This window comes from Heterodontus francisci, chromosome 10 (genome assembly GCF_036365525.1).
Source record: "Heterodontus francisci isolate sHetFra1 chromosome 10, sHetFra1.hap1, whole genome shotgun sequence".
In the NCBI taxonomy this organism is placed as follows: Eukaryota; Metazoa; Chordata; class Chondrichthyes; order Heterodontiformes; family Heterodontidae; genus Heterodontus; species Heterodontus francisci.
The window spans coordinates 45,876,502-45,897,606 of NC_090380.1; positions in this window are offsets into that span (position 1 = coordinate 45,876,502).

The window sequence follows — 21,105 nt, forward strand, 5'->3', positions numbered from 1 at the left end:
TTGCAAATATCTTCAGCTCCAGCCTGGAAGGAGCCAGATGCATAAAAGTTCACTGCCATGGTTACCTTCACAGCTGCTGGCAATCTGGTCCTTTCCCTGTTCTGAGGCTACAGCAGCTGACAGATTTAAATGAGGACATCCTTACTGAAGCACAGATATCTCACACATTGTTCCTTGCTGAGGTTCAGGTAGGAGAATGTGCATCTTGGGCAGATATGCCTCCTGCTGAGAGGCCTTCTCCCCTTCCTCCTCCATCCTCCAACAGCTTGTCCTGCTCTGCATGCCCTCTGTTCATTCTTTACGTCATGCTCTATTCCAAAGGGAATGACTCTGAGTGCACCTGCGTTTGAGAGCAACTGGTTTGTGCAGACGCTTTGAATTCAGCAAAAATATTCCTTGAGCGCCAGCCAACCACTGTTGACTTTTGCAACTTTGAACAACTATGTAAAGCACCAAAACTTGTGGAATCGAAGAAACACTCAGCAGAATTCAGCCATCACCTTACCTGTAAGCAGTTGATGATCCCTTTAAGTAGTACTAGTGGTGGCTCCTTTCTGCTGTTGAATATGTGTTCAGCTGTGCAAGGTTAAATGAGGGCATCAGCTGGAGCGTTGAACTCCAAGATGGGAGCACTGGTGTCAAATCAGCATTGCATGCTGATTGGCATCAGGATCTGCCTGCTCTGCATACTTCCGGCAGACATTTACTGCGTACGTGCTAACTCCCTCATCACTATGGCACCTGGCATGATTCACTCCAAATGTGTGCCACGTATCACAGATGCCATATTGGTCCCCAAATGGCCCCCATATTGCCAAACAATGAGTGCTACTGCCTCCAATTTCACACTGAACAAGTCAATTCAGGACCGTAGTTTTTTTGGTGCTATCCACAATTTATCAGACTTATTAAATTCAATTACCATCATTTACCACAATTGGATTGGAACTTTCAATCCCTGGTTAAGCAGTCAAAGAATCGTAAAATCACGGAATGGTTACTGCACAGAAGGAGGCCATTCATGCCAGCTCTCCACAAGGGCTTAGCTAGTCCCACAGTAGCTCTGCAAAGTTTTTCCTCTTCAGATGCTTATCCAATTCCCTTTTAAAGATCCAGTGCCATAACCACTGCACCGTACTTGCCAGCAAATATGCTTAGGAATGTTGTCACTTCCTCTTGTGAGAAGAAACTGAAGACAAAGCTGCATGTACATGGAGAAAGGGCCATAGGTATGCATTAAGATTTAAGCCAGGGAGTGGAACTGACTGCATAGCTCCGTGGAGAGCTGGCATGGGCTCGATGGACAGAACAGCCTCCTTCTATGCCGTAAGCAAATGACTCTTGACTCTCGCTCCCCTTCCCTCTCTGTCTCTCTCTCTCCCTCTCTGTCTGTCTGTCTGTCTCTCGGTCTCCCTCTCACCCCTCTCACTGTCTCCTTCTCCCCCTCTCTCTGTATCTCTCTCCCCCACCAACCCCGTGTCTCCAGTGTTCCTTGCTCAACACTCAGTGTTTCCTGCTCAGTGTTCCCTGTTCCCCGCTCCCCCTTTTCCTCCCGTCTCTCTGTCCCCTCTCTCTCTCTCTCTCTTCCCCTTTTGCTCTCTCTCTGTCCCTCTTTTTTCTCTCTCTCTCTCTCTCTGTCCCCCCTCTCTGTCTCTCTGCCCCATCTCTCTCTCTGTCCTCCCCTCTCTCTGTTCCCCCCTCTCCCTCTCTCTGTTCCCCCCTCACCCCACCACCCCCAACCTTGTTGCAGAGTGGAATGCTTAGCAAATGGTTGGTCAGATCTTTTAAAAACATTGCTGTCAGTTTCACAGCTGACAGCTGCTGACATCGGGAACAGCTGCTTCCCAACAGACTCTGGGTTTTCCAGCGGGCTTTTTAAAAAAAAAAGTCAAAGCCCGCCGAAAACCCCGAGTCTGTTGGAAAACGGCTGTTCACGATGTCAGCAGCTGTCGGCTGTGAAACTGACAGCAATGTTTTTAAAAAGGCGGCTCTGTAAGAAGAAGATAAAGGGAAATTTCTCATCTCCAGTCATGGTGAAGATGAGGAACGGCCAAGGGAACAGTTTACATACATGGGCCGAATGGAAACATTTGGCGGGCTGGATCCTGCCAGCGATGCTCACATGTTGGACAACCCTGTTGTAGATGGTACACATTGCTGCCACTGTGCAGCTGTGGTGTAGGGAGTGAATGTTGAAGATTATGGATGGGATGCCAACTAAAGAGGCTGCTTTGTCCTGGATGGTGTTGAGCTTCTTGAGTGTTGTTGGAGCTGCACTCAATCAGGGAAGTGAAGAGTATTCCATCACATTCCTGACTTGTGCATTGTTGATAGTAGACAGGCTTTGAGGACTCAGGAGGTGAGTTACTCGCCAGAGAATTTCCAGACTCTGACCTGCTGTTGTAGCAACAGTATTTATGTGGCTGCTCCAGTTCAGTTTTTGGTCAATGGTGACCCCCAGGATGTTTATGGTGGGGAGTGGGGGGCTGGGTATTCAGCAATTGTCATGATGTTGAACATCAAGGTGAGATGGTTAGCTTTTGTCTTGTTCGAGATAGTCATTGCCTTACACTTGTGTGTTGTGAATGTTACTTACAACTTATCAGCCCAAGCCTGAATATTGTCTGGGTCTTGCTGAATGTGGGCACGGACTGCTTCAGTATCTGAGCAGTTGCAGATGTTACTGAACACTGCAAACATCTCCACTTCCGACCCTATATTGGAGGGAGGATCATTTATGAAGCAGCTGAAGATATTTGGACCTAGGACACTACCCTGAGGAACTCCTGTAATGATGTTCTGGGGCTGAAATGGTTGGTTTCAACAACCACAAACATTTTTCTATGTGCAGAAAGTTTTCAGAAATTGCATTGATATGGATGTAGAATAAAGTATATACAAATACCCATGGAACCCTGTTCTCAATTTCCAGATGCCAGCTTCATTCTTTGTGGGTAGTGAACTGTACTTTACTAACACACGCTTACTGATAACCTGCCAATCTCTACTTAGGTTTTTTTAATCTAATGTTGCAACAGTATTTTGTGAAGAAGGTTATGTAACTAACCCTACTTATATTTACTAAAATCAGGCAATGTTTACTTGAACAATAAATACAATGTCCTCATTTCTCTTCCTTTATTAATTTCCTCAGCATTGACCAAGATTAAATTTATTATATGTTAAATTGATGGTTTTGTTCCTCACAGCTATGCTTCATTACCCTACAGGAAGTTAATTATCTAAAGTCGTGGGGAGTCTGCTCCAAAGCATTAACGAGCTTGGAGACTGAAGTTACTTTCCTGAATTCAAGATAATTTTCTAAATAAAGGAATTGCAAATTGCCATCTGTAACTTTTCAATAAGGTGGCATCATATATGGCACAAAATGAGACTGAAATTCCTCACAAAAATGTTACTGAACACATATTAAAATTAGAAGACAGAGCAGTTCAAATAACCAATGCTATTTTCATAAAAAGCATAAAGTTACAGCGTGAAATAAAAGAAAATTGATTTTAAAAAATGAATAATTGTACATGATAGTAGGTTTGAATTGCTATCTCCTGCTGCTGATGTTAATCTTGGTGCAAAGTTAGCAGTATTAGTGGGCCTCCACCAAAGGGAAAATTTTAATTTACTATTTCAGCTTTGAGCATTTTTTGTGAACTGATCAACATGATTATCAAATTTATCAGACTGAAATTTATGAAATGTTAGTAATTTCTGTTAAAATTGAAGCAGACAGTATCCTAGAACTTACAGTGATGTATGGGCTGAATTTAATGAGCTCGCCACCGTTCCTGTTTGTCATGTGGGTGGTCGCCCCACCGCGATCATGCAGCGGGCAGCCATTTTGCATAATGGAGGCTCAGGGCCCCCCAATCACGTGTTGGTGGTGGTGGGAGGCGAGACATCAAATATCGCAACAGATGACTCCGGAGTAGGTGCTGACGCCATATTTAAAGCTCTACCAGCCCTGTTTTCATTGCTTCCTTGCATTCAGTCGCTGCCAGCTATTCCAAACTGAGATTTGTTTTATATTGACTCTGGACCACCCCCCCCCCCCACCCCCCCCAGCCCCAAACCCCTGAGGCAGACCCCGCAGGATTGCCAAGCCAAGACACAGGGAAGCCCCATGATTTATTCTTGCTTCCCTCCAGATTCTCCTCCAGGCTACAAGGGAAAGGGCAGAAGTCCTCTTCCTCAGTGATGGCAAGAACAGGTCCTTCTGCCTGACCAAGCAAGCCTAGATGGAGATGCTGAGAAGGTCAGCAGCTGTGGTGTCACCACCACCCTGCCCCCACCTCCCCCCCAACACCAGAACTGGGTACAGTGTTGCAAGAGGGTCAACGACCTCCTGTGTTCTGCCAAGGTAAGTTCCCCAGACTTCTTTTTTTTAGTGATTACAAGTGGCTACTAAGGAAGAAAGGGGCCATGGGGAGGGTGGCACTACAATGGCGATGGCAGAGGGGTTTAGGCATCACCTTATTCTGACAGATGCATGGCTGCATCTCAGTCACAGGCAACCTTCTTTCACTGATCAGTCCCCCCTTAACTGCCCTGAGAGCAGCAGGAACATGAGCTATGTGTGATACCCCAGTAGGGGACGAGAGGCTGACACTAGCAGAACTGTCATGTTGATCACTCTGTGAAGTATGACTATCTCCCTCTTTCTCTTGAGGAAAAATGTTTTCACCCAAAGGGTGGTTGGAATCGGGAACACACTGCCTGAAGGGGTGGTAGAGGCAGGAACCCTCACAAAATTTAAGAAGTATTTAGATGAGCACTTGAAACGCCATAGCATACAAGGCTACGGGCCAAATGTTGGAAAATGAGATTAGAATAGATAGGATTTGATGGCCGGCATGGACACAATGGGCCGAAGGACCTGCTTCTGTGCTCTATAACTCTATGACTCTATGGACTACAACAGAAGGGAGACAGCCCAAACAGGTGGAGGCTGTCCAAATTATACCAAATAAGAAATGAGAAAGGTAAGAAGTCACTTGTGGGAGTAGGTTATAGGCTCCTTAACAGTTGTTACACTGTAGGGCAGAGTATACAGGAAGAAAAAATGGGGTGTGTAGGAAAGGTACCACAATAATCATGGGTACCTTTAATCTGCATGTAGATTGGGCAAATGAGATTGGTAAACGTAGCCTGGAAAATGAGTTCATAGAGTGTATTCGAGACAATTTCTTAGAGCAGTATGTTCTACAGCCAACCAGCAGGCTATTTTAGACCTAGAAATGTGCAATGAGACTGGATTAATCAATAACCTCATGGTAAAGGAGTCTGTGGGCGACAGAGATCATAACATGATAGAATTTCAAATTCAGTTTGAAGGGGAGACATGTATCTTAAACCTAAATAAAGGCAATTACAAGGGTATGACGGCAGAGCGAGCTAAAGTGAACTGGGACACTAGGTTAAAATGTAGGACAGTAGAGATGAAGTGGCAGTCTTTTAAGGAATTATTTAATAACTCCCAGCAAAGATTTATCCCATTAAGAAAGAAAGACTCTTTGAGAAGGATGCATCATCCGTGAATAAATAAGAAAATTAAGGATAGTATCAAGTTGAAAGAAACACTGTACAAATCTGCAAAGATTAATGGTAGGTCAAAAGATTGGGCAGATTTTAAGAACCAGCAAAGAATGAAGAAAAAAAAATAAGATGGAGAAAGTAGAGTATGAAAAAAATTTAGCTGGTAAAATAAAAACGGATAGTAAGAGCTTCTACAAGAATGTAAATAGGCAAAGAGTGACTAAAGATAGTGTTTTTCCTCTAGAGAGTGACTCTGGAGAATTGATAATGGAAGACAAGGAAATTGCAGAGGCGCTCAACAGGTATTTTATGTCTGTCTTCACTATAGAAGACTTAGAAAATTTCCCAAAGATACTTGAAACTGAAGAGTTGGAAGGGAGGGAGGAACTTAAAACACTCACATCACCAGGGAAAAAGTGCTGGGAAAACTATTAGATCCAAAGGCTGACAAGTCCCCAGGACCAGATGGCCTGTATCCAAGGGTCTTTTAAAAAAGTGGCTGCACAGATAGTAGAGGCATTGGTTATAATCTTCCAAAATTCCTTAAATTCTGGAAGGGTCTCAGCGGATTGGTAAATAGCAAATGAAATACCTTTATTCAAGAAAGGAGGGAGACAGAAATCAGGAAACTATAGGCCAGTTAGCCTAACATCTGTCATAGGGAAAATGCTAGAATCTATTATTAAGGAGGTTATAGCAGGATACTTAGAAAACCATAGTGGCATCAGACAGAGTCAACATGGTTTTATGAAAGGGAAATCGTATTTAGCCAATTTATTTGAGTTCTTTGAGAAAGTAACAAGCAAGGTGGATAAAGGGAAACCTGTAGATGTGGTGTACTTGGATTTCTAACAGGTATTTGATAAGGTGTCACATCAAAGGTTCCTACACAAGATAAGAGCACATGGTGTAGGGGGGCAATGTATTAGCATGGATAAAGGATTGGTTAGCTAACAGGAAGCAGAGAGTTGGGATAAATAGGTATTTTTTGGGTTGGCAAGCTGTAACTAATGGAGTGCCACAGGGATCAGTGCTGGGACCTCAACTATTTACAGTCTATATCAATGACTTGGATGAAGAGACTGAATGTATGGTAGCTAAATTTGTTGATGACACAAAGATAGGAAGGAAAGTAAGTTAAGAGGAGATAAAGAGTTTACAAAGGGATCTAGATAGGTTAAGTGAGTGGGCAAAAATTTGGCAAATGGAGCATAATGTGGGAAAATGTGAACTTGTCCACTTTGGCAGGAAGAATAGAAAAGCAGTATATTATTTAAATGGAGAAAGATTGCAGAACTCGGTGGTACAGAGGGATCTGGGTGTGCTGGTACAGGAATCACTAAATGTTAGTATGCAGGTACAGCAAGTGATTAGAAAGGCAAATGGAATGTTGGTGTTTATTGCAAGGGGAATCGGTATAAAAGTAGGGAAGTTTTACTGCAGCTGTACAGTTTTGGTCTCCATATTTGAAAAAGGATATAATTGCGTTAGAAGCAGTTCACAGAAGGCTCACTTGACTCATTCTGGGGATGAAGGGCTTATCTTATGAAGACAGGTTGAACAGGTTGAGCCTATACCCATTGGAGTTTAGAAGAATGAGAGATAATCTTATCGAAATATATAAGATCCTGAGGGGACTTGATAGAGTGGATACCGGGAAGAGTTTCCTCATGTGGTGGGAGGGGCTAGAACTAGGGACACATTTAAGAATGAGGTCTCTTTTTTGAGATGGAGATGAAGAGAATTTTTTTCTCTCAGAGGATCATTACTCTGTGGAATTCTCTTTGCCAGAGAACAGTGGAGGCAGGGTATTGAATTTATTCAAGGCTGGATTACATAGATTTTTGATAGACATGGGAGTCAATGGTTACAGGGGGCAGACAGGAAAGTGGAGTTGAGACCACAAACAAATCAGCCATGATTTTATCGAATGGCTGAGCAAACTTAAAGGAACTGCTTCTAATGCAATTTAGAAGCTGTTAGCTAACCAATCCTAGGCCTACTCCTGCTCCTAAGTCCTATGTTCCTACATTCCTATGTTCCTAGTCCTAGTCCTATGGATCTTTGGCCTCTCACCACAGCCGAGGAAGATGCTTTAGTATTGGCAGGGACACAGGGCGGCTGCACCATATTTGATGGAGAGACATGTGTCTCCATGCAGGAAAGTGAGGATTGTCTTCCTGTGTCCTACTTATCACTTTGGGAGACTCAAAACACATATGGTTGGCATGCCGAGATCTGCACAGCCCAATCCATAAGCAGGTCAGCGTCCTCAGGAGATTCAACCAGAGTGGGGACAACTGTCCACCTCTGAGGAGGAGGATCACTCAGAGGATGCACCATCCCATGACTCTCCTGCACCTTCCACCAGCAGATACTTTCACCTGTTGGTTTGTGCTCTGCTGTAAGATCAGGGTCACAAGCTGGTGAGAGCACCCCACATGTGGCTGAGCAGCTGGCTGAGGCTGAGACAGCTGAGGGCTCCAACAGTCAGAGGACTGTGGGTGGCCAGGGCCATGCTGATCCCCAGGCTGATGACGAGCCTCTAGTGTTGACAGCACAGGGCATGCTGGAGTTGCAGAGAGGGGTAAGGCAACATCTGTCTGAGATGCCAGAGGCCATGCGTAGCCATGAGCGGATGATGGAGCAGCCCGTCCATGCCATGAGGGCTGCCATGTCTCAGGCATGTGAGTGCATGGTTTCCTCCATCGAGAGGTTGGCAACCCTCATGGAGACCCAGATCCCACAGATGCACGTTTACCTCTCCACCATTGCCTTGGCCAAAGCTCGATGTAACAGTGGCAAGGCAAGAGAAGGACAAGGCTCTTGCAGGCTTCTCCAGCTCCTTGTCCTTCCGTGGTGAGCAGGGAGTAAGGAAGACCACCTGGATACACTTGGAGGTTCACAGGTGTTTGCTATCTGATATGTTATGCGTCATATAAAGTTCTTTTGTTCATATCATTAATGTTCATTGTGTAAAAGTGATTATTCTATCATACACTACTTGTGAGCTGCTGACTTCTGACTTCCCCCTTCCCCCTTCCCCCTTAGTTGAACGCCAATGTAAGCACAGCCCTCATTTAAATATGATCTCCTATGGGCACTAGTGCGTGATTTAGCTGGGCGTTAGACACGGCACACAAATGGAAAGGAGGCAAGAGATTACATGCATTGAGGTTAATCTTCATTGGTGAGTGGACATCAGGGTGGCTGGAAGCAGGTAATTATGAGATTGTCTTTTGTCTCCTTGGCACGTTGCTCAATCTGCCTGGGCTCCGGTGCAAGGGCTTCAACATCCACTGCTGTTTGCTCCTCTTCCTCCTCCGCGTCCTCCTCATTGGTGAAGGAGTGTCACTCAATCATGTCATCATCATGCAAGGCCTCCACCTTGGTGCTTTCCCGTCACTGACTAAATCCAAATCCGACGTCACAACACCAGATTTCTGGGAGGACGGTTCCGACGCAATTCTCCGTCCCCCCACACCATCATTCCTGCTTCAAACAGCTGCACAAAATAATGCAAAAATGCACGAAATGCCCATAAAGTGCAAAGACAAAGCTCAACCTATCCAAATCTTAAATTCCAGCTCATGGCAGTTATAGTCAAGCTAAACAAAATACAAACATTTGACATTGTGTTTAAGTTCACAATGATGCATGTGCAAATTAAAACATTGCTTTTTGTGCAACTATAATATTTTGCACCCTATTGAAACTCTATTGGTGGCAGCATCCTGATTATGGTTGCTAAAGCGATTTGAAGGGTAAATCCATGGTGTTCGTATGAAGCCATTAGTTAACTGCTAACATGTTTTTCTCTTTTATCATATTTCAACTTTCTACCAATGGTGAATGCAGAGGAATGCTAGATGTAAAATGCTTAAGAACTGACAGTGACCAATTTGACCCTTTAATGGTGATACCTGATCCTATGCTGGTGGTAAATGAATCTTTCAACTGAATGGGTTTATTAACCCTTTAAAGTCCAAGTTAAATTACAGGGAATGTGAGCTGCATAGTTTCATATTCCTGTTTTAAAAAAAATACAAAGAGGGGAGTTAAGAAGCAAATAAAAACAGAAAGTGTTGGAAATGCTCAGCAGGTCTGGCAGCATCAGTGAAGAGCAAAACGGAGTTAACAGCCTGAATTTTACTGATTGGATGGGTGGTCCAACGTGGGGCCGAAATGCAGGTCGCTGCCACGCACAAGCAGGCAGCTGGATTTCCTACGGATTTTACCAACAACAGCCAATTAAGGGTCTGCAGGCAGGGAGCTGGCCAATTAACGGCAGTGGGTGGGTCCTAGTGCTGGCAGCTCGCACGCAGCTGCCATTTTTAAAAGCACTTGTGCAGCAGTCAGGCAGACTGAAGACAAAGGCAAGAAGGAGGGGGTGAACAGAAAAGAAAGCAGCAGAACAATGGCTTCAGAACGAGGAAGGTCGCTCCATGGAGACCTCCTGTAGACAGAGAAAGAAGAGATATCCTATTTGCAGCAGACGGGAGGAGGATGCCAGTAAGCCTAATGCTGGAGGTGGCAGACATTGTAAGCAGCTGAGGGGTTGTGGCAAGAAACTGGATCCAGTGCAGGAAGAGATTTAATGACGTTCTGCAGTCTAGAAAGATGAGTGAAGTTTAGAGTTGTCTGTTTACAGTGCCTCAGAGTGACCAGCACAGATGGGCCATGGGACAGGGAGTGACACTGAGTATGTCTGTGCTTACAGGACAGACACACTCAGAATGCCAGGGAACGTCAACAAACCGGAGCTGGAGTGCCTTTCATCACCATGGTGACATTGATGGAGGAGGAGGCCTCCACCAATGGGTCACGGCAGAACAGCCTGTCCCTGAGAGCGAAGCAGGTGTGGAAGCATTGGAGAATGGGTAAAGTGATGGTTGCGTCCAACATTCCCCAGACCATGTGTGGCCTGTGGCACCTGTGTGGGCCTTTAACACCACTGGAAGCTCCTGACCAAGGGGAGGCACCAGGTCTTGGCTGAAGGAGCAGCTATTACACTTAAATCATGTCTCTCCACCAGGTACAGCAGCAGGTGAGGAACAGACCAGGGCTCCTGCTACACTAGATAGCTCAGAGGATGCAATGCCATTTCAGGACTCTGCGTCACTTTATTCCAGCGCACCCTCCACCAGCACAGATACACTCATGTCAGTGGGCTTTATTGAGACTATAGAATGGCTGGCACAATTTGGTGAGCTCTGCACAGATGTGCAGGAGGAGGTAATGGAGGCAGTGACAACTGCAGCCGCTTCCCCTCGGAGGAATGAGGGGAGGCCCAACAACGCTCAGCTCCATGCAGATGGCAAGCCTCGGGTGTCATCAGCAAAGCAGCATATGCTTCAGCTGCAGCTACAAATGTGTGAACATCTGTCGGAGTTTCCAGAGGCAGTCCATCCCATGTGCAAGCAATGGAGGAGACCATCCATGCCATGAGTGATGCCATTTCTCTGGTCTGTGAACATTTGGCGTCCTCTATTGAGAGAGTCGTGACCTTCATGGGGAGACACATGGAGTAGAGCACTGAGTGGATGCAGGGGATGCACACAGACCTCCATAGCATAGCCTCATCCATGAGGCCTATGGAGCAATCGGTGGTTGAGATGCACCAGCCACACATCTCCCCATTTCCAGAAGCTGAACCATTCCAGGCAACCACGGGAGTGCATGTGGAACCTGAAAGGTCAGAGGAGGGGCTGGCTGAAGGCAATGGGGGCTTCTCTCGAGGTACTTCTATAGCTGAAGGCAGATTCTTGTCCCTTTTTATGGTGACACCAATGCTGCATGCTGTTCTGATGACTGAGGTGGCCTCTGCACAGATACAGGTGGCCCCAAATGTGCCAGGTTCCAGTAGGGTTCAGGCACCCAGAGAATGCAGGCCATGGCCATCTAATGCACCAGTATAAGAAAGGCAGCTGCCTGCCCCCACATCAACTCCTGGTGCAGGGGGAACACCACATCGAACTGACAATAAGCAAGTGTGTAAATGCATGGATTAGCACTTGGAGTTTCACTGGATGATAACAATTTGTTAAGTGCAGAAGAATTTAATGCTGAATGAGAGTTAAAGGTCTTGATAGTCAACGTATAATGACTTGCGTATTTATTTTTATGCAACAGTTGACAGTGACTGGATGTGGACTCAAATAGATGAATGGTATGTAAGAGTGAGGGCCTCATGAGTGCCAGTGTTGACGGAAGGCCTTGGCATATAGGCTGATGGGTACAGAAAGATGCTAAGGGGTTCTTAAGAAAGGTCAGCAAAGCCATCTCCGGGAGAGAACTTCTTGGTTTGGTGGCCCCTCACACTTGTCCTCATGTGAAGTGTCTAGTGATCAGAGAGTCGCGATTCTCCCTGCCTTGCATGTCACCTCCTGTGAGCTAGGCCCGTGGTGCTATCTTCATCGGCTGGCGCCTGTTGGGGTGCTTCATGCTCGTCCTCCTCCTCGAAGGATCAGCTCACTCAGTGACTTCCTCTGGCTCCCGCGTTACTCCCCTTTGGGGCATCAGGTTGTGCAATGCACAGCAGATGACAAGATGCAGGATAACCCTGAGAGTGCGTATTGTAGGGCTCCCTCAGATATATCGAGGCATCGAAACCTCATCTTCAAAAGGCCAACAGCCAATATGATGGCAGTTGTATGTCTCCTTTGCCTGTGTGTTGGGGTTGTGTACAGGGGTCTGAAGTGATGCACTTCAGTGGATACCCCTTGTCTTCCAGAAATCAGCCACAAAGGTGTTTGGGAAGCCTGAAGAGCTGAGGCAATTGGAATTGTCTAAGGTTGTAGGAATCATGGCAGTTTCCTGGAAATCTCACATGCACCTGCATGAACAGCTTACAGTGATTGCAGATGACATGAACATTGAGGCAGTTCCTGTTCACAAAGGTGCCTAGCTGCTCTGGAGGAGCCTTGGTGGCCATGAGTACAGTCAATGACCCTTGCAGCTGGGGAAAGCCAGCCAATTGCCTCTTGGCCTGACTGGCCTGATTGGTTGTGAACTTGATATATTGGCCAGCTCGATGGTACATGGCATCCGTCACCTCCAGTGATGGGCAGCTGACTGAGAGATGCCATTTGGATCTCCAGATGAATCTGGAATGAACCACAGGCAAACAAATTGAGTACCATCATCACCGTTAAGGCAACAAGCATTCAAGCATTGGGCATCCATCACTTCTCATTGACATCAACTCCTGCTCCAGCATACCACGTGTATCTGTGCAGGAAGGATGTTATGCTTCATTTATACATGACATTGATGAGGCCACATCTCAAATACTGTCTGAAGTTTTGGTCTCCTTATTTAAGGAAGGATGTAAAAACGTTGGAGCAGGTTTACTAGATTAGGTTCAGAGCAGGTTTACTAGATTAATACCTGGAATGAGCGAGTTGTCTTATGAGGAAAGGTTGGACAGGCTAGGCTTGTATCTGCTGGAGTTTAGAAGAGTGAGGGGAGACTTGATTGAAGTTTATAAGATCCTGAACAGTCTAGACAAAGTGGGTTTGGAGAGGATGTTTCTTCTTGTGGGTGAGTCCAGAACTAGGGCGCACGGTTTTAAAATTAGGGGGTCGCCCTTTTAGGACAGAGATGAGGAATTTTTTTTTTCTCAGAGGCTTGTGCGGCTTGGGAACTCTCTGTCTCCCTGGAGGTGGGGTCATTCAATAATTTTAAGGTGGAAGTAGATAGATTCTTGTTAGGTAAGGGAATCAAGGGTTATCGGGGGTAGATGGGAGTGTGGAATTTGAAACACAAACAGATCAGCCATGATCTTATTGATGGTGGAGCAGGCTTGAGGGGCCAAATGGCCGACTTCTGCTCCTAATTCGTATGTTAATACTGTACAACTCCACCACCACCTCTCTGGACAGACACAGTCTTCAGAGACATGGGTGCTCGGACAGGTCCATGAAGCTGAGCCTCTGATAATACACCTTTGACTGGGTAGCACCTTCTGTGAGCATGAGGCTGCCCTCTTGACCCCTTGCGCCCTCCTTGTTCACACCCCATGGCTTCCTCAAGCCACTGGGGCACCCCTTGCCACTGCACAGGCATTCCATGTGGCTGCATCCCCATCTCTATGCCACTCTCATCCTCACTGGAGGAATCTAAATCTGAAAGCATTGACCCCATAGCCAAGTGAAGCCTCCACTTTGATAAACCTCTCAAGAACCTTGTCCTGCCTCGAGTGGCTGTTGTGGACCTGGGAGTCACCTTTCCACTAGCAGCATTTCACTTAGGCCCCACCCTCTGCAGTGCCTCCAATCTTGAGAGTGTCATTTCTTGCAGACACAGCCTGCAGACAGTTTCACAGTATGGCTTCCAGTTCCATCCTCAACTCAGCTGCTGCAGAGATCTCGCCTCTTTTGGGTAGGTGAGGCTCTGAACCTCCGTGTGTCCCATGCACATTGTTAAAATCAAAAAAAGGTTGGAAAATACCTGACAATTGGCCATTTAATTACCTTAATTACCTGCTTGCTGCTGATCTGTCAGCTACTGAACCGTCCTGCTGCCCGCACTTGATAAAATTGTTTGGCGGCAGGAAAGCGTCAGGGAGCCAGCCTGGTTGTGCCCATGCCATTTTACTGGACCCACCTCTATTCCAGCCTCCACAGAGCCACTAAAATTCTGCCCAACATTTCAGGTCAATGATCTTTCATCAGAATTTTTATTTCAGATTTCCAGCATCTGCGATATTTTGCTTTTGTATTGAGTTAAACTAAGAGGGTTATGGTCCTCTTACTACATTGCAAATGCATTAAGTGTGAGTAAATTTGCATTCCTTTTTTTAAAGGTACCCTTATATTTGCAAGACTTTACTCATTGTTGTGTTATAAATAATATATAATTGTGGAGCCCATCAGACAGTAGTACTGTTTGTTGACTAATTCTCCTGCGTTGTGTCTATTTTGTTCTGATTGGGTAAACATGTGAGAAGCTTGATGTAGTCAGAAGGCTCTGCATTAGACCATACCTCTAATGGATACCATTCTGCTATAAACTTAAACAAAATAGAAGTTTATATTGAAATAATTATTTGCAGGAGCACATCATTATTGCCCATTTGATGTAGCTAAACACCAATTTAAAAATACATATGCACTGACTCACAGAAAGATCAGTAATTTTTTCAAAACTGTAAAGGATTAAATTATGCAACATGCCTCAAGAAGGTATTGTTGCATTTTTAGATTGCTCTTGTTATTGTTTTCAGGTTCACTGACTCAGACCACTTCTATAGACAGGCCCTCAATCGTTATACTGAGTGTGCCTTTACCTGCCCAATGTTTAGGGAAAGGATGAAACAGGGCACACTTGCCATTATGTTTTGGTTATCTTACCTCCCTCATATGATGTTCCTTGACTTCAGAAGCAGTATAATAAACACTCCATTAAAGCATTATCTTAGATTATAAATTGTCAAACTGATTTATTAAACATTAAATAAACAATAGCGCTGACACACTTTTATGATATTTGCAGGCTCAACTATTGGAATAATTGAAAAATAACAAGTTGTAACTGCTGTGCTGGACTTCAATATGAACTGGAATTGGTACAAGGTTCCTGTATATCAACCTTAAACAGCATTCATTGCTGACCATATATGAAGTTTCATAGGCTTTCAAAGGCTATCCAAGATGGCTTCAGACTACTCAATTGGAACAGTTGACCTGAGATATAAGGGCAAATTCCATTCTCTCAGTGGGAAGTAACACTCACATGAAGCACATTGCTCGTGATTTTCCACTTATTAAATGTAATTGATGTAACCAATGGACTGCCGATTGGGAGTTGGGGAATTGGCTCTTGATTTTAAAATTTGACCAGGACATAAGAAATATAAATATGCATATCTTAATTTCAAATAGAGCTGTAATTCAGTTCTATTAAAACCCACAGACCTGCTGCAGGCATAACGGCTTGGATTCTCCTCGCGCTGACAGTTTTGGGACATCCTGAGGTCGTGAAAGACACAATATAAAAGTCTTACTTTTGTACAATTTCATAACATCTATTGATCACAGTGCACAATTAGGCTAGTCACACCTGGAAAAGTAGGTTGGTTGTTTTGTTAATCTGTTAACTGTACTGGTCCATGATGATTTTTCCCCTGTATCGTTCAAGGTTACCAATCACACCTTAGTGGAATCATTTGCTAGCCTGCCTGTTAAGATTGGAAGATAGGTTTGATTGCAACTGTGATTGATGTGCCAGTCCCCTCAGAGGCTGATCTTGCAAGGTTCTTAAAAGGATGTGTATTCTCAAAGGTTGACTTCAATTAATGTTTCAAACTTTTCCATGATGAGTCATTTTTGCAGTTACTTATCAGTACCTTTTTTAACTATTAAAATATTGCTATAACTTAGTTACGTCTTGAAGTGCGGTTGTTAATTAAAACCTTATTATTGATTGTGCAACAAAGGCATGATTTCTGAAAGCAGGTTACCAAATAAAATTTAGAAAGATTGTGGAATCAGTGCTACAAGGTGCTCGTGTTCTGTATCTGGAATAATTTACCACAGCTTTATCTCCTATGTTCACCTTTTTCCATTATATAATGTAGAAAATGATAAGGGAAGCGGGAGAAAGTGTCAGTTCGTTAATTAAAACAATTGGGTGGAAAGCAATGTCTATTTGAAATGATCATTACTATTCCTTTAAAGTATATAATATAATGTCAGCATTGGAGCCAATTTATAAACCATCAGATTGCTTTTTCATCTTAAAGCATCTCTGTCATTTGATCAAAATCAACAATAGTGAATCACAAGTCACAGCAAAGTCATATGTGGCAGAATAGGGAAGATTTATAAGTATTTATCTTACTGATGGGCGTTAGTACTTCAAATGTGTCATATTATCAGTGTTTTAGTCATTGTGCAGTAATGCATTTGCATTATCATTAGCCAGCAGATAAAATTTAATATAGACAAGAGTAAAGTACTGCAGATAGGACGAAGATATGGACAACATAACGAACAAAATTGTTACAAGTTGAAGTTGAAAGCGGATGAGAGGGTAAATTTTCTTGGAGTTTCTCCTGCTCCACCATTGTGACTGCAGTCAGAGTTCCGCAGAAACTCTATTTATGTGCTGAAGCTCCAGGGAAATTCAGCTCCATCGGAGTTTAGTAGACGCAAGCTCAACATATTCAATTTTTCTGCAGCAGCAATCAATGAAGACAATAGAATGATAAAATATCGAACTAAAACAGTGCAGTACAGGTCAGAGGAACTCATATTTAAACTAGGCAGTGCTGTATTCCGACCAGACCTTGGGTACTGTGTTCCAGTTCTGGTCACTGGCACACAACAGAAACCTTGAGCCGAAAGATGGTTAGCAGGCAGGCACCAAGCCGAGCAATTTTCCACAACTTCCTGCCAATTTTCCAGCTCAAATTGATGGGAAGCCAGCTGACAGGTATTTAAATGAGGCGAAGGGGTTAAAATAGCCCAGACCCCATTTCCTAAGCATCAGGCGAGTTTCCAACTCATCCTGTCACCCATTTGCCCAAAACCTGCCTGGAGATAAAATCGGGGCTGTTGTTTCGTAACTGGACTGATATATTCAGTAATTTTTGTATGAAGTCATGCAATGAAGCACAGGGGCATTCCTAACACTAGGATTGAATCAGACATCAGAATTATTGTCTGATTCAGCAAAAGTAACTGTTAATGCATCAGTCATTCCCTGAAAATGTAATATCAGAAATCCAGGAGCTTCTCAAGGCCTAGTCAGACAGCTTCCAGGAAGAAGGGCACAAGCATATGATTAATCTTACTCATTAATTATCTATTAATGCTGGGGTTATAACAGGTTGAGTTTGTTTTGTGATTGGAAATGGCTGTGATACTGGTGTACAATACATGATGATAAATGAATACAGATTAATGTTGGCAGATGGCCCTGCCCATCTTACTGCTATGCAAAATAATGGAGCTTCTTTTTGAATAAGTACTTATATCGTCAATAGGTCTGTCACTATTGTAGAGACCGCAAGAAACAATGGCAGATTTATTTGTATTTTTCAAGGCTTCTTTTTAGTTTAAATTATTTATGTAAAGAACAAAGAACAAAGAACGGTACGGCACAGGAACAGGCCATTCGGCCCTCCAAGCTTGCACCGATCTTGATGCCTGCCTAAACTAAAACCTTCTGCACTTCCGGGGCCCATATCCCTCTATTCCCTTCCTATTTATGTACTTGTCAAGATGTCTCTTAAACATCGCTATCGTATCTGCTTCCACCACCTCCCCTGGCAGCAAGTTCCAGGCACTCACCACCCTCTGTGTAAAAAACTTGCCTCGCACATCCCCTCTAAACTTTGCCCCTCGCACCTTAAACCTATGTCCCCTATTAACTGACTCTTCCACCCTGGGAAAAAGCTTCTGACTATCCACTCTGTCCATGCCTCTCATAACTTTGTAAACCTCTATCATGTAGCCCCACCACCTCTGTCGTTCCAGTGAAAACAATCTGAGTTTTTCCAACCTCTCCTCATAGCTAATGCCCTCCAGACCAGGCAACATCCTGGTAAACCTCCTCTGTACCCTCTCCAAAGCCTCCACGTCCTTCTGGTAGTGTGGCGACCAGAATTGCACGCAATATTCTAAGTGTGGCCTAACTAAGGTTCTGTACGGCTGCAACATGACTTGCCAATTTTTAAACTCTATGCCCCGACCGATGAAGGCAAGCATGCCATATGCCTTCTTGACTACCTTATCCACCTGCATTGCCACTTTCAGTGACCTGTGGACCTGTACGCCCAGATCTCTCCGCCTGTCAATATTCCTAAGGGTTCTTCCATTTACTGTATGCCTCCCACCTGCATTAGACCTTCCAAAATGCATTACCTCACATTTGTCCGGATTAAACTCCATCTGCCATTTCTCTGCCCAAGTCTACAGCCGATCTATAGCCTGCTGTATCCTCTGACAATGCTCATCATTATCTGCAACTCCACCAACCTTTGTGTCGTCCGCAAACTTACTAATCAGACCAGCTACATTTTCCTCCAAATCATTTATATATACTACAAACAGCAAAGGTTCCAGCACTGATCCCTGCAGAACACCACCAGTCACATCCCTCCATTCAGAAAAACACTCATCGCTTAGAGCGAGAACAACCAGAGTTGTTATCTCTGGGTTGTTGCCTGTGCCACGTGCTAGCGAAGAGAGGAATAGGGAGAGAGAGGAGTTGAACACGTGGCTGCAGGGATGGTGTAGGAGGGAGGGTTTTGGTTTCCTGGATAATTGGGGCTCTTTCTGGGGTAGGTGGGACCTCTACAAACAGGATGGTCTTCACCTGAACCAGAGGGGTACCAATATCCTGGGGGGGAGATTTGTTAGTGCTCTTCGGGGGGGTTTAAACTAAATCAGCAGGGGAATGGGAACCTAAATTGCAGTGCCAGTGTACAGGCTGTTGAGAGTAGTGAAGTAGGGGATAAGGTTACAGGGACGCAAGAGGGCACTGGCAAGCAAGAACTTGGTTTAAAGTGTGTCTACTTCAACGCCAGGAGCATCCGGAATAAGGTGGGTGAGCTTGCAGCATGGGTTGGTACCTGGGATCCTGATGTTGTGGCCATTTCGGAGACATGGGTAGAGCAGGGGCAGGAATGGATGTTGCAGGTTCCAGGATTTAGATGTTTCAGAAAGAACAGAGAAGAGGGTAAAAGAGGGGGGGGTGTGGCATTGTTAATCAAGGAAAGTATTACAGTGGCAGAAAGGACGTTTGAGGACTCGTCTACTGAGGTAGTATGGGCCGAGGTTAGAAACAGGAGAGGAGAGGTCACCCTGTTGGGAGTTTTCTATAGACCTCCGAATAGTTCCAGAGATGTAGAGGAAAGGATAGCGAAGATGATTCTCGACAGGAGCGAGAGTAACAGGGTAGTGGTTATGGGGGACTTTAACTTTCCAAATATTGACTGGAAATACTATAGTTCGAGTACTTTAGATGGGTCTGTTTTTGTCCAGTGTGTGCAGGAGGGTTTTCTGACACAGTATGTGGACAGGCCAACCAGGGGCGATGCCACATTGGATTTGGTACTGGGTAATGAACCCGGCCAGGTGTTTGATTTAGATGTAGGTGAGCACTTTGGCGATAGTGATCACAATTCGGTTAGGTTTACCTTAGCGATGGGCAGGGACAGGTATATACCGCAGGGCAAGAATTATAGCTGGGGGAAAGGAAATTATGACGCGATTAGGCAAGATTTAGGATGTGTAGGATGGGGAAGGAAACTGCAGGGGATGGGCACAAACGAAATGTGGAGCTTATTCAAGGAGCAGCTAATGCGTGTCCTTGATAAGTATGTACCGGTCAGGCAGGGAGGAAGTTGTCGAGCAAGGGAGCCGTGGTTTACTCAAGAAGTTGAAGCGCTTGTCAAGAGGAAGAGGGCGGCTTATGTTAGGATGAGACGTGAAGGCTCAGTTAGGGCGCTTGAGAGTTACAAGCTAGCCAGGAAGGATCTAAAGGGAGGGCTAAGAAGAGCAAGGAGAGGACACGAGAAGTCATTGGCGGATAGGATCAAAGAAAACCCTAAGGCTTTCTATAGGTATATCAGGAATAAACGAATGATAAGAGTTAGAACAGGGCCAATCAAGGATAGTAGTGGGAAGTTGTGTGCGGAATCAGAGGAGATAGGGGAAGCATTAAATGAATATTTTTCGTCAGTATTTACAGTAGAGAAAGAAAATGTTGCCGAGGAGATTACTGAGATACAGCCTACTAGGCTAGATGGGATTGAGATTCACAAGGAGGAGGTGTTAGCAATTTTGGAAAGAGTGAAAATAGATAAGTCCCCTGGGCCAGATGGGATTTATCCTAGGATTCTCTGGGAAGCCAGGGAGGAGATTGCAGAGCCGTTGTTGTTGATCTTTAAGTCGTCATTGTCGACAGGAGTAGTGCCGGAGGACTGGAGGATAGCAAATGTTGTCCCCTTGTTCAAGAAGGGGAGTAGAGACAGCCCTGGTAATTATAGACCTGTGAGCCTTACTTCGGTTGTGGGTAAAATGTTGGAAAAGGTTATAAGAGACAGGATTTATAATCATCTTGAAAAGAATAAGTTGATTTGCGATAGTCAGCACGGTTTTGTGAAAGGTAGGTCGTGCCTCACAAACCTTATTGAGTTTTTCGAGAAGGTGACCAAACAGGTGGATGAGGGTAAAGCCGTGGATGTGGTGTATATGGATTTCAGTAAGGCGTTTGATAAGGTTCCCCACGGTAGGCTATTGCAGAAAATACGCAAGTATGGGGTTGAAGGTGATTTAGAGCTTTGGATCAGAAATTGGCTAGCTGAAAGAAGACAGAGGGTGGTGGTTGATGGCAAATGTTCATCCTGGAGTTTAGTTACTAGTGGTGTACCGCAAGGTTCTGTTTTGGGGCCACTGCTGTTTGTCATTTTTATAAACGACCTGGATGAGGGTGTAGAAGGGTGGGTTAGTAAATTTGCGGATGACACGAAGGTCGGTGGAGTTGTGGATAGTGTCGAAGGGTGTTGTAGGGTACAGAGGGACATAGATAGGCTGCAGAGCTGGG